Below are 12155 nucleotides of genomic sequence, written 5' to 3' on the forward strand. Positions count from 1 at the left end.
GCTTTGGTAATTCCTGTGGAAAAATATCCAGGTAAGGCTTGAAAAAGGGTTGATTGAGGTACTTAGGAGGATTCTTTGTCGGTGTCTCCTCAACTGCCGTAACCAATAGAAGTGAAGTCTTTACTTGACATTTACGAACCCAATTCTTTACTTGTAAGCCGGAGGCAACTGAAGTTGAAGGATAGTCCCTAGAACTAGTTAGCTCAATAAGTTTTCCCTGGTGGACAAACTGCATAGTATGGCTGCGAAAACTGATTGCTGGATCATAGTCGTAGAGCCACTGTTGTCCGAGTATGACATTGTACCGAGAAAGAGACATGATGTCGAAGTTCAACTTGTCCGTATAATGTTGGATGTGAAAGGACAGGGTTTTGACCCTGGTGTTGCACAAGAAGGTAGTTCCATTTGCGAGTTCGATCTGATAGTCCATGGGACTAGGATTGGTGGTCAACCGAAGTCTTTCGACCATAGAACTAGCTAGAAAATTATGAGAGCAGCCAGTGTCGATGAGGATAGTGACCGTTGTTCCATGAATCGATCCTTGGACGCAAAGTACTTGAGTGGCTAGGGAAGGTTCGGGGTTGCTGGCAAGGCTCATGTGGATGGTATTTGCCATTTGAATAGCTTTGCCTTTCCTATGGTCGCCAGTGCAGATGGTACAAAGTTCTTTTGTGCTAGAGTTGTTCTTCTTGTCAGAGGCCGCACCTTTGTGTTGGTGATGATGGTCATGACTTTGTGAAGAGGAAGACGCGTGATCCTTGGAGGAGTGCTTCTGTTGGGATCCAGCGTACGATTTTTGAGACTTGTTGGGATCTTGAGACTGTCAATGACCTTGATTACCCGAGTTTTTTCTGAACTTTGAGTTATCTTGAGGGCGAGTACCCTTGGCCATAGTAGAGTTTTGTGATTTGTTAGAACTCTACTTCCCTGTGTTTTGGAAATTTGTAATGCGCTTTGCGTAAGCAATAGTGCCAGCAGTGGTGGTGATGTTTGCTTTGAGGACATCAATGCGTAATGAGGGATTTAGGCCTGAGATGAAAGTGTGTAGGCAATCATCATCAGTCAAACCATCAATCTCCAGCACCAATGTGGTGAACTAGGAGATGTAGGAAGACAGGGAGCCCGTTTGCTCCAACTGTCGAAGTTTTGAGCATGTTTGGAAGTCCGCATTGGCAAGTACGAACTGCTTACGGAGCACGTGTTCAAAATGTTCCCAAGTTAACACACTTTTGCCATCCTTTAAGTGTCGTTGCCACCATAGAAAAGCTGTATCTTTGAGGAGGGAAGCTGCTATGGCAATCTTCTTGCCTTCAGTGAGGTCGACAATGTCAAAGTACATGCGCATTTTAGCGAGCCACTGGTCAACTGTGTGGCGATTTCATTGGCCAGTGTAGGCTTCCGGTAGTTTTATGTCAAGTCTTTTAGTTTTGAAAGCTTGAAGTAAGGGGTAGAGGGCACGGAGTTCAATGTTTTCTACCTTTGGTGGGATCGGGTCCACATAGTCGTCGGGTGGCGTCACGTCATCCTCTGTATGTGTGGAACTGCGAGGATCTTGGAGTTGTTGTGTTGGAATATGGAAGCAAGAACTAGAACTAGAAACTGGAAATGAAATAATAAGACTGAAAGAATAGAAATACCTTGAGAAGAGTGTAGACAAGATACAAGCTAGACTGATAGATTACAATGATGTGACCCATTGAATATATGGGCCAAAGTACAAGACATAAAGCAAGAGTGCTTATGGGATAATTGTAGAAGTGCCACATGGCACACACTCAAGACATAAAGACTAGACTTAGAATTAGACTTAGACTTAGACAAATGTAGACTAGGAAATAGTACACTTAGTGTGCACTTATCTCCAACACCCTCCTTAAGTGGACACTAGGAGTAAGACAGAAAGACAAGACTAGAAGACAGACTGATAGACTGAGAGACAAGATAGAAAACATGACAGACAAAAGATCTTGAGACACCCCTCCTCAAGTGATATCCTCATATGGGTCCACAAGGGTGGGGACAAGATGGATCTGAAACACAGTCAGATTGATAGACAAATAGACAGACAGACAAGACTAGATAGACAGAAGACTGACTGTAGATAAATAGAAAGACCAAGACACTAGAACCCCTTAACCTACATCATCGGTGGTCAAGGTGGTAGTCAAGACATAGAAGTAATCAGAAAGCCCATTTCTCATCATGTGAGGAAGGAACAGCAGGATCAGCTGATGGAGATGTTGCAGCAACATGGGCTGAGGTAGATGCAGGGGCTGAGGTAGACGTTTTGGAGTAGCAGTCCCTCTCCCGGTGATTATCACGGCCACAAATGGTGCATGGATGAGCCTTGAAACAGTCCTTCTCCGTATGATTAGTTTTGCCACAATGGGTGCAAGGCTTTTTTACCTTAGAACTTCCTTTCTTTGCAAAAAAAGCAGTGTCAGTTACCTTTCGTTGTTGAGTTCTTTCTTCCTCTTGGAGAGCATTGATGATACCCTCAAGAGAAGGATTATTATGATACTTGAAGGTAGTGACAAGAGTAGCATAGGTGTCAGGTAAGCTTTTAAGAAGCACAGCATTAGCAATGTCTTCGGAGATGGGAGACTTGACTGACGCAAGCTGAACCATAAGACTGCGAAGATAATTGACATGAGAGGCTATAGTAGCTCCTTCCTGCATATGTAGATCAAAGAATGAGATCATAAGTGCAATCTTAGAGTTTTTAGATCGGGCTCCAAAAAGGGTATCCAAAGTGATCCATGCTTGAGGAGCAGACTGTATGTCGGAGATGTGATGAATGTAATCATCTCCAAGGCCGAGCAATATAATAGCATAGGCTTTGTCATTCTTGGCAGTGACAACTTGCTCAGAAGGACCTTCGGGAGCAGCACGTTGAACAATGTCCCAAAGACCTTCTTTCATAAGATGGCACTTGGTTTTGATCTGCCAAGTATGAAAGTTGGTCCCATTGAATTTGTCGATAGATATGAGAGAATGAGAGGAAGATGCCATGTGGGAAGGTCTTACCTCTTGCTAGGATGCAAGGGCAGTGTCTATTCCCTTACAATATTGCAGAAATAAATGAGAGGAGAGATCCAAGAAGCCGGTTCTCTCACCACTTTGTCAAGGCCATAGCATATGACAGCCCATCGAAGCAGGAGGAACCAGCAAAAAAGGAGACTGTTCAGCAAACTGAAAGAGGCAAAGCTTAGTACCTTAATCCCGGGCAGAAGTAGAAGTGTAAAAAGGATGCAGATCTCCGTGAAGATGGAGCTGGAGAAGTCAGCCTGTGTAGGTACGAAGAAGTTGGAGAAGTCAGCCTGTGCAGGTACGGATTTCGTACAGTCGTACGGACTGTACGGACAACAGAGTACGACGTACGAAGTACGGGCAGCGTACGGTCGGCGAAGTACGGACGGCGTACGAAATACGGGCGGCGAAGTACGGACGATGTACGAAATACGGGCGGCGGAGTACGGAGTACGGTCGAAGTACGGACGTTGTGCAGAGTACGGATAGCAGGTACGACAGCAGGTGCAGAAGTGACAGCAGATTTACGCAGGTTTGGCGCTACAGCAGAGAGTTGCGCAGATCTGGCGTGACAGCAGATCTGGCGCTCAGATCTGTGGCTGAGTTGCACAGATCTGGAGCGCAGATCTGGCGCAGAGATTTGGAGCAGGCGCAGAGATTGGAGCGGGAATACACACAGCAGAGTCGCGCAGATCTAGAGCACAATGGCGGGGCAGATCTGCAGCGGGGGAGAGAAGAGGCAGATCTGAGCGAGGGGCAGATCTGCATCTGAGAAGAGACAGACTGAGGGGAGAGAAGAGGGATCAACCTAGCTCTGATACCATGTTGGAATATGGAAGCAAGAACTAGAACTAGAAACTGGAAATGAAATAATAAGACTGAAAGAATAGAAATACCTTGAGAAGAGTGTAGACAAGACACAAGCTAGATTGATAGATTACAATGATGTGACCCATTGAATATATGGGCCAAAGTACAAGACATAAAGCAAGAGTGCTTATGGGATAATTGTAGAAGTGCCACATGGCACACACTCAAGACATAAAGACTAGACTTAGACTTAGACTTAGACTTAGACAAATGTAGACTAGGAAATAGTACACTTAGTGTGCACTTATCTCCAACATGTTGGACTTTCTGGACCAAATTAGAAATGCTGTCCTGAAGCTGAGAAATTTGAAGTTGAAGTAATGCTTTGCCATGTATATTTATTTCAGGGGTCTTTTTTGGACTAAAGTCGCTTATCTCTGGAGAGGTTGCAGGCGAGTGGTTCGACATGTCTGAGGTCCCTGTGAGAAGAGCATGAGACTGCGCTCTAGTTTGTACCATTCTTGGAAGAAGATCCCCCGTGGAAATCTAGCAAAGGAGGTCGTGAATGAGGTAACACTGGTGATGCCGAAATGGGTGTTACCGCTCGTGAGAGGACATGAGTTGGTTGCAGAGTCCACGGATCTGAGAAAGGGTAAGGAGATGTTGTCGGAAGCGGAGGATATCTAGGAGAAGGAGTGCCTTTGGCAGAGTGTAAATATTGTCTTGGGGAAGGTAAAACCTGCGCAGGAGGATATCTTGGAGCTGAAGGAGGTGGAGAGTACCCTGGAGATGCTGAAGCTGAGGGGTAAAAGTCTCTCCAAAGATGGACAGTGAACTCATGAGGAATATTGGGTTTTGGGTATCTACATGTCTCGTGAAAAACAACCTGGACTGTGCTGAGGAAGTAGTGTAATTGAGGTGCCTCACGCAAAAGATATAGGATGTGGTCCAAGTCACTGGAAGGGCATGTGACACAAAAGACCCACGATGCAAAGGCTCCAAAGTGGCCTGGTTGTGCAATCTGAACATGATATTGAGTGATAGGTGATGTCCGTGGTGACCTTGCAGGGGCTGGGGCATTACCAGGGGTTTCCATGATTTAAGGAGAGGGCTTTCATTTGCTGTAATTTGATAATGAGCAGCAAATATCAATATGAAAGAAAATCCTTAGAAAAAAGAATGGAAAGAATCCACCTGGCATAGATTAGATCTGTCAATTAGTTGCATAGAATGGCCTGAAAATCTGTGTCCGGAGGTTCATTTACTGTCTTTGCAAGTCCACGTTGAAGTGTGAACAAGAAAAAAAGGTGCTTGGTGAGACTTTCAAGGCAAATAGGGGCGTTGGTAGAGCTGTGTTGCAGAAAAGGGCAGATTGCATGGAACCTGGCGCGCTTTTCCTGCGTTGAATTCAGTGGCAAGTACCTGTGGGGTGCTAGGAGCAGGACGGGGCCTGGCTGGTTGGAATTGGGAGGCAGCAAAAAGCCGCTGTTCACAGGCTAAGGTGGCGAGATGAGCAGCAAGAGGCAGGCTGGTCTGAATCGTGAGAGATGGGCAGCAAGGGCTGCTGGTCACAGGCAGGTATGGCGATGAACTAGAGAGAGCCGGCTGCTGAAAATAATCCAGAAGATGGTAGGATGGAAGCTTGTCCAAGGACGCAGCCTGCTTGCAAAGGAGAAGGTGGAAACACGTACAGCCGTTTTGGAGCGGAGAAGGCAGATGTGAAATCGCGATTCGATTTCGCCTTTTTTTCTTGCTGGTTGGTTGTTGCCAAAAATTAAAACGTGGGTTCAATGAACCCTTGGGTATTCTAGGGTTAGGCCTTGGGTGTAGGGCTGGTTGCCCTTTTTAGGCCCTCTAGGTACCTTTTATAGGTTGGTGCTTGGTGCCAAAGGGTGTGCCTATTCTAAGGGGTATGACCCTTGGAATAGGTGTACCTTTTCATGAAGGGGTGTAACCCTGTTTTAAAGAGGGGTGTCCCCACATGAAAAGATGTGTCTTTTTCACGATGGGGTGTGTCCCTTGGGTGAGGAGTCAAAAACTCTTCATCAAAAGGTGCGTCCAACGGTGAAAAAGGTGCATCCCTTGGTTTTGGGACAGCCCAAGCACATCAAAAGACACGATTTTTATCGTGTCCATTCACATCAACTCATGATGTGAGGAATATGGAGAGGCCACTGATGACTTAGGTGGGGTTGGCGCTAAAATTTTTTACGCTGATTCTCTCCATCTCTTCCATGCACAACGTGCGTGGATAACCTTCTAGCGGAAGTAGATGTATTAGATAGGCGCTAGAAGGTGGGGGCATTTCCTACAGGCAGGAGCGAAATTTGCTCTGATACCATTGTAAGAATCCTAGATTTACTATATTTAGTAATGTGCTAAGGAACAGAAAGGAGACTGAAATAGCAGAGAACAAGGAATATTTGTATTGCTTGAGTGTCTGTAGTGTGTCATCCATAATACAGTTGGGCCTCTCTTATATAGAGAGTGAAGAGTCACACATGAAAAGGTGTGTACTCCAAAGTGTATGTGCATATGTGCATGAAGAGGTGTGTACCCCTTGTGAAGGGTGTGACCCTTGATGAGAGGGTACATCACAATGGTAGTGTCTCTTCAATAGAATGTGTCTCTTATGAAGGGTTGTGCCTCAGAGGAAGTGTCCCGTCGAAAGGGCATACCCTTTCACAAGTGTCCATTCACCAAACCACCCATAAGTCGAAGGTATAGAGAAAGGAATACGTCACAGATCGTGACACATCTGGTATACGTGGTGCTCCACATCGCGTCGAAGAGCTATGGGGTCCACTTCTCCACCCCTGTGGAGGCAAAATGGAGGATCCAAACTTGGTGCGTGCAAGATCCTACTGTGTTGATGCCCCCTTTACGGGGATGCAGGACCAGAATGGTCAGTTCTAGGGCCATGGGGTAATCCGGGATCTCCAAATAGTTCCACGGTCCTAACCACCAGAGCTCATGCGGCAAAGGCCTCTCAGCCCTCATGCGGAGGCGTGAGGACTCAGCATTGGAGTTTCTCTCCTCGGAAGTGCGAGAAGAAAAGGCTGAGTTCGGTGTGCCCAAAGCGTTGACTTGCTTCTGGGGAGAGGTCGGTGGGGGAGCCTTTGTGTTGCCCTGGCTCACAAATGAGGGTCTCCTGCTGAACTTGGTGGAGTGTGCGAGGAAGAGGCCCCGTGCGAGATTGCTGCTATCTGAGGGGAGGGAGAGGGTGCTAGAGAGGGAGGGTGGGTGGTGAGAGTAATAACCGTAGGAGCAGGTGGCGAAGGTGAGGGCGGGGTAGGCGCAAAAGGGGGCTGCAAAGGGGGGGTTGGTGGATCGACAGGGAACAGGGAAGGTGATAGTGGGGGATTTGTCGCCGCTGTCCCAGTAGTAGGTTGCTGTAGTGATGGCACTTGCGTCCTTTGAGGCTCCTCCTCCTAGCTCTGGGGGAGGTGAGTCAAGGGGGCCATGTGGCATGGGCACCGATGCTTTGGGGGTCTCTGGAGCCTACTCCTGCTGTGGTGGAGGATCCTGCTGTGGGCGAGAAGTCTCTCCTCTAGAGGGGCCTGAAGAATGTCATGAGGTCGAAGGCTCACTCTCTGGATCTCCTGGTACACGGACCTGTGGGCCATCAATCTGATCTCCATGTGCCTGCGCAGCTGCCTGTGCTTGCCTCTTATGGTTGGTGTGTTGTCGTTGGTTCTTCCCGGCCGCTTTACTCCACTTCTTTTTCCCACCTTGGTCCACCTTCCCTCCAAAGGTTCAATCCAGGGGGTCTGCGACTCAGCTTGTCATCGTTGATCCTGTTGCTATGTTTGCCTGGGTGGCCTCGGAGTCCCCTTCTTTCCCGTGTCACGATGCTATCCCTGTGTGTCTTGAGAGGAGGAATGCGTCTTGTACAGGCCTTGCGTACAATCTCTAGCTAGGTGTCCCTTCTGCTTGCACCTCAAACACTGACCAGGTAAACTTGAAACCTCCATGCGTTGACAAAGAGTACCTCCCTTCAAGGTCTCCAAGAGAATCACCTCTGGGAGGGTATTTGGGCTCTCTATCACCAGCCTGAGTCGAGGAACGCCATCATCTGTCACCATTGCCGCCTCCGACTTCGAGGGGTATGGGCATTGCTTTAGTGCCCTTGTAGATGCTCAAAGGGTACTAAGCACTATGGAGTCTCTCAACTCATGGGAATCTCGAAATATCACAACTCTCAGAGGAGCATTTCCTCTCATAGGAAACCTTCAAAAACTCTCTCACAATTGGACTCCTATATCTCTCTCTCTCAAATGAAGCTATCTCTCTCAGAATTAAAATAGATCCATATCTCTCTCTCAAAAGAGGATATGAGAGCAAAATCTCTCTCTCAACAATGAAAACAAAAATCTATAACAATAGATTTGTCAAAGAACAATGAATCTCTCTCATGAGTCACACAAGGATCTCAAATAATGAACGGAATGAGTGAAATCTCTCTCTCTCTTTCAATAGATCTCTCACGAACTCTCGAAAGAGATGAACGGAAATCCTATGGACGTAAATTTTCTATCAAAGAATGGACGAAGATCTCTCACCGGAAGTGGACTCTCACGGAGAACACTCAAGAGAACTCTCAATCTCACAATTTCTCTCGCACTCTCAAGCATCGCAATGCCTTGGCCGAAGGCAAGGGGGCTCTGATACCATGACAAAATATGAAGAGGGGAGAGGAGAGGAGTGGAGATGAGGAGAGAGGGCACAGCTAGAGAGCACACCACAAATGACTAACGGTACACTAGATTTAGTTGAAAATGAAGAATATATACAAACCCATTTAGGGTTAGGATTAGGGCATCTAACCCTTTCCTTTATAGCACTCTATTGGGTTAGTGCTATGCATGTATAATCACAGGATGTTGAGCGTGATCTCTCAACAACCTGATCCTATCAGCGCATCCAACAAGGATCACAATGCATCAAAATGATCTTTAAAGCACCCACTGCAACCCAATGCGCACCACGAATGAGAGAACACAGCTCAAACTACAACTAGAGTGATCTGCATAAGTTATGCTCAAAATCACGGCCTCAAGGCAATGACCGCTAGTGAAAGTAAAACCTGAGATGCCTCAAAACCACTGTAATCTTTGCATACATGGCATCAATGACATGACCTGCGCTTTCCGCGGCTCAAAGAATACTGCAAAAAACCACTTTGGATGCGAAGTAAACCGAAGTCAAAGCTTGCAATGACCTGTAAATGAAACCTTAGAAGCCTAAGGTTCAATAAAAAAATGCAATGTGTCAAAAAATCAAAGGTTTGGACCTTTGAATGGATTTTTGATAGAGAAATAGATGATTCAACGTCTTAGAGAGATAGACCTTCTCCAAATCTCCACAAAATTACGCAAGAGCTAACAGATAGGGGTTTTTAAGCCTCTAGAATGCAATGGAATAGACGGTTTCAGAAACCGTGGTCCCTATTACCGAGTCCAACACACAGATTGAAAAACGTTTTAGCAAACCGATCTGTCTATAAACACCACCAAAGTGTGAATGATGAACAACACAGAAGTTTTAGGACCTCTTAAGTCCACAATAACTGACAGATCTACGAATGGTTGATTTAAACTTGAGTTTCAACACATTGGTAGAAAAACGTTGAAGCAGAGACATTGAGTCAGAAATCCAACAAAATGATCCCAAATTCAAAAATAAAGGGGTTTTTGAACTCCCAAAGTGCAATGGACACCAAAAGTAGGCAATGGTGGCCTCTACAAGTCATTCCGAACTCTCAGTTCGTCGAAGGAACAAGGGAATTGTAAAAAAACGTCTTTTTGCTCCAAAACCACTATAGGCTTGCAAAAAACCACTCAAAAAAACCAAAACGACTTTTCTAAAGGTTCCTTCTAGGTCTCTGCACACTAGGATGCAGGTAAAGTCACCCACAGAGCTTCCCATAGAGCTTTTCCTTCCTCCCACAGAGCTGTAGCAACAGTGGGCTCCAGGCACGTGCACGTGCACGTGCTCAGCTAGACTGCCCACAAGCTGCAGCAGCGGACTTTAGGCTCTAGGCATGTCATGTGCACGGATTGGTATTTGACGTGTACTAGGTACACAGAACTAGCTCAGGTTAGCCTGGGGAGGCTTAGAGCTAGGCAGGCTTGATTCTCGGGTTGAGTGGCAAGGGTACGAACTATTTATAGGTCTTCGCTATTTTTGGCGCCGGGGCCCGAGTCTATAAAAGAGGCCCAGGGGGTTCAGTTCTCAGTGTGCAGTTGGGAGCAAGTCTCGTTCCCAGGTGCTAGGTCTGATCCTGGATTGTGTCGCGGACGCGCGCCTGCATCTTAGCGTAGCCCAAGGCCCAGTGGCAGATCCAGGGCTTCACAGCGCCACCTGGTGGTATGGGACACCAGGCTGGTTTGGATCTGATTGGGAGTTCGTGCCAGTAGCTCAGCTCGTGGCTCGGAGGGGACATCTTCTGATTCGGGATCACATCCCGTAGATGTCACGGTTGGGTGGTGAGCAGCGTGCTCAGATCTGATGTTGTGTGTGGTTGTTTTGCAGATCAGGGGTTTCAAGAGTGCTGGGACGTGTCAGTTGGTATCAGAGCCAACTCCTGAGGTAGGAACTTCTGATGCGAGAATTTTGACGGATTTCTCTTCCAGGTATGCCCTAAATTTCGAAATTTCCTGCTGCGTTTTTGCTGGCTACCTGGGATAGAAGGGGTGAAGAGATATCTGGAAAAGAAAGAAGAATAGGAGTGAGAGAAAATCGAGATTCCTGAAGGTCTGTGAGAGAAATTTAGAGGAAGGGGAGAGAGAGCAGAAAAGCAGGAGAGAGGCAGGAAAAAGACAGCAAGGGAGGCGGGGATGCAGAGCTTAGGAAGGGGCGGAGTAGACGGGGCAGTAGAGGCTTGACAGCCTGTGCAACAGGCTGTCAACAGCCTGCGCAATAGGCTGAGTACAGCCTGCGCAACAGGCTGCGAACAGCCTGCGCCTAGGGCTGTGTGCAGCCTGCGCAGGGGGGAGGTGCTTTTTTCGAAAAAGCACCCCTCCAAAACTGGAGGGGCATGGCCTTTTTTGGAAGCTCAGCTTCCAAATAAGGCAGCCCTGCACCCTATATAGGTGGGGGCAGGGTGTTAGGCTACCCACAAGCAGCCTCAGGTTTCGAGCTTCTACCTCGATATCAGTGCCCGCCAGCCAGCCTCATCCGTACGGCCTGCGTCAGCATCGCCCTGTTTCGATCAGCTTCTCGCATCTGCCCTTGCCTGCGTCAGCCCTGCACAGTTCTCGAAGCTTCTGCAACAGTCCGTACAGCTTTTGCAAACAGCCGTACAGCCTGTACGGACTGTTTCGCCAGCCCCTGTACCTGCTGCTGCACCGAACAGTGACTGCGCAAGTACCTGCAGCCACCGTACGGTCTGCGTCAGCAGCCGTACCAGCCACGCCCGCAACAGTACGGCCTGCGTCAGCAGACCGTACAGCTACTACTGCAGCACGCGCTTCCGGCTTGCGGGTTCGGGGAGGCTGTGGGACTTGTGGTCTTCTGATTCGCCGGGTTTCAGCATCTCCTTCCGTCTGCATCTTTCGGGACGGTTTTCTTCTGCTCCATCCTCCTCTGTGCTTTGTTGGAGTCAGTTATTTCTCTCAGTTTGTATTCAAATCAGATATCAGCCATGTTTGATGCTCAAAATCCCGAGTTCACCATGGGAGAGCAGGACATGGATTACACTCCTGTGGGAGAGGAGGATCAGGGTCTTTATGACGACCTGATAACTAAAAAAGCCTTCAGTGAATTTACGACTGCTCTTGATGGAAAATTCGAGCAGGTCAATGCTAATCAATCGGGGTTGACACAGCAACTCCAGGGGATACAAGCAACTCTCACTCTTCTGGCTAGCACTGTACAGGCACTCACGCATGTGGATGCCATGGCTTCGGTGCTAGGCCCGAATATAACTCCAGATCCTTTTCCAGGTGACCAAAAGTCAAGAACAAAGGAGGTAGTTGACACTTGGTTACACAAGTGGCAGGTACACTTCCAATTCCACCCCTATCCAGATGAGAAAAAGATTCAGCTTGCAGCAGGGTTCATGTCAGGTAAAGCCTTGCTATGGTGGAAAGAACTCCAGCCTAAGCCTGATACTTGGACAGATTTTGAGGGCATCTTCAGGAAGGAGTTCCTGAAGAAGGAGGATGATTACGATATCGTTGGCAAGCTCAAGGCCCTCGATATGTCAAAATTGAACTTGACCTTTGAAGTTTATCTTCAAAGATTTAGGGATCTGCAAACCAGGGCCACTAAAATGGATCCAGTAACCTTGTTAGGTTTCTTCGTGGATGGTT

At 47.5% G+C, this 12155-nt stretch overlaps 1 protein-coding gene across 1 annotated transcript in view; it reads left to right on the forward strand.

Annotated features, from left to right (window-relative positions):
• LOC147888856 (short-chain dehydrogenase TIC 32, chloroplastic-like) overlaps positions 1-12155 on the forward strand; it is an 88288-nt gene that overhangs the window by 11717 nt on the left and 64416 nt on the right. The window lies entirely within an intron of this gene.

The sequence above is a fragment of the Dipteris shenzhenensis genome, chromosome 21, assembly GCF_047967505.1.
Source record: "Dipteris shenzhenensis isolate YYH24624 ecotype China chromosome 21, Dip_SZ_1.0, whole genome shotgun sequence".
NCBI lineage: Eukaryota > Viridiplantae > Streptophyta > Polypodiopsida > Gleicheniales > Dipteridaceae > Dipteris > Dipteris shenzhenensis.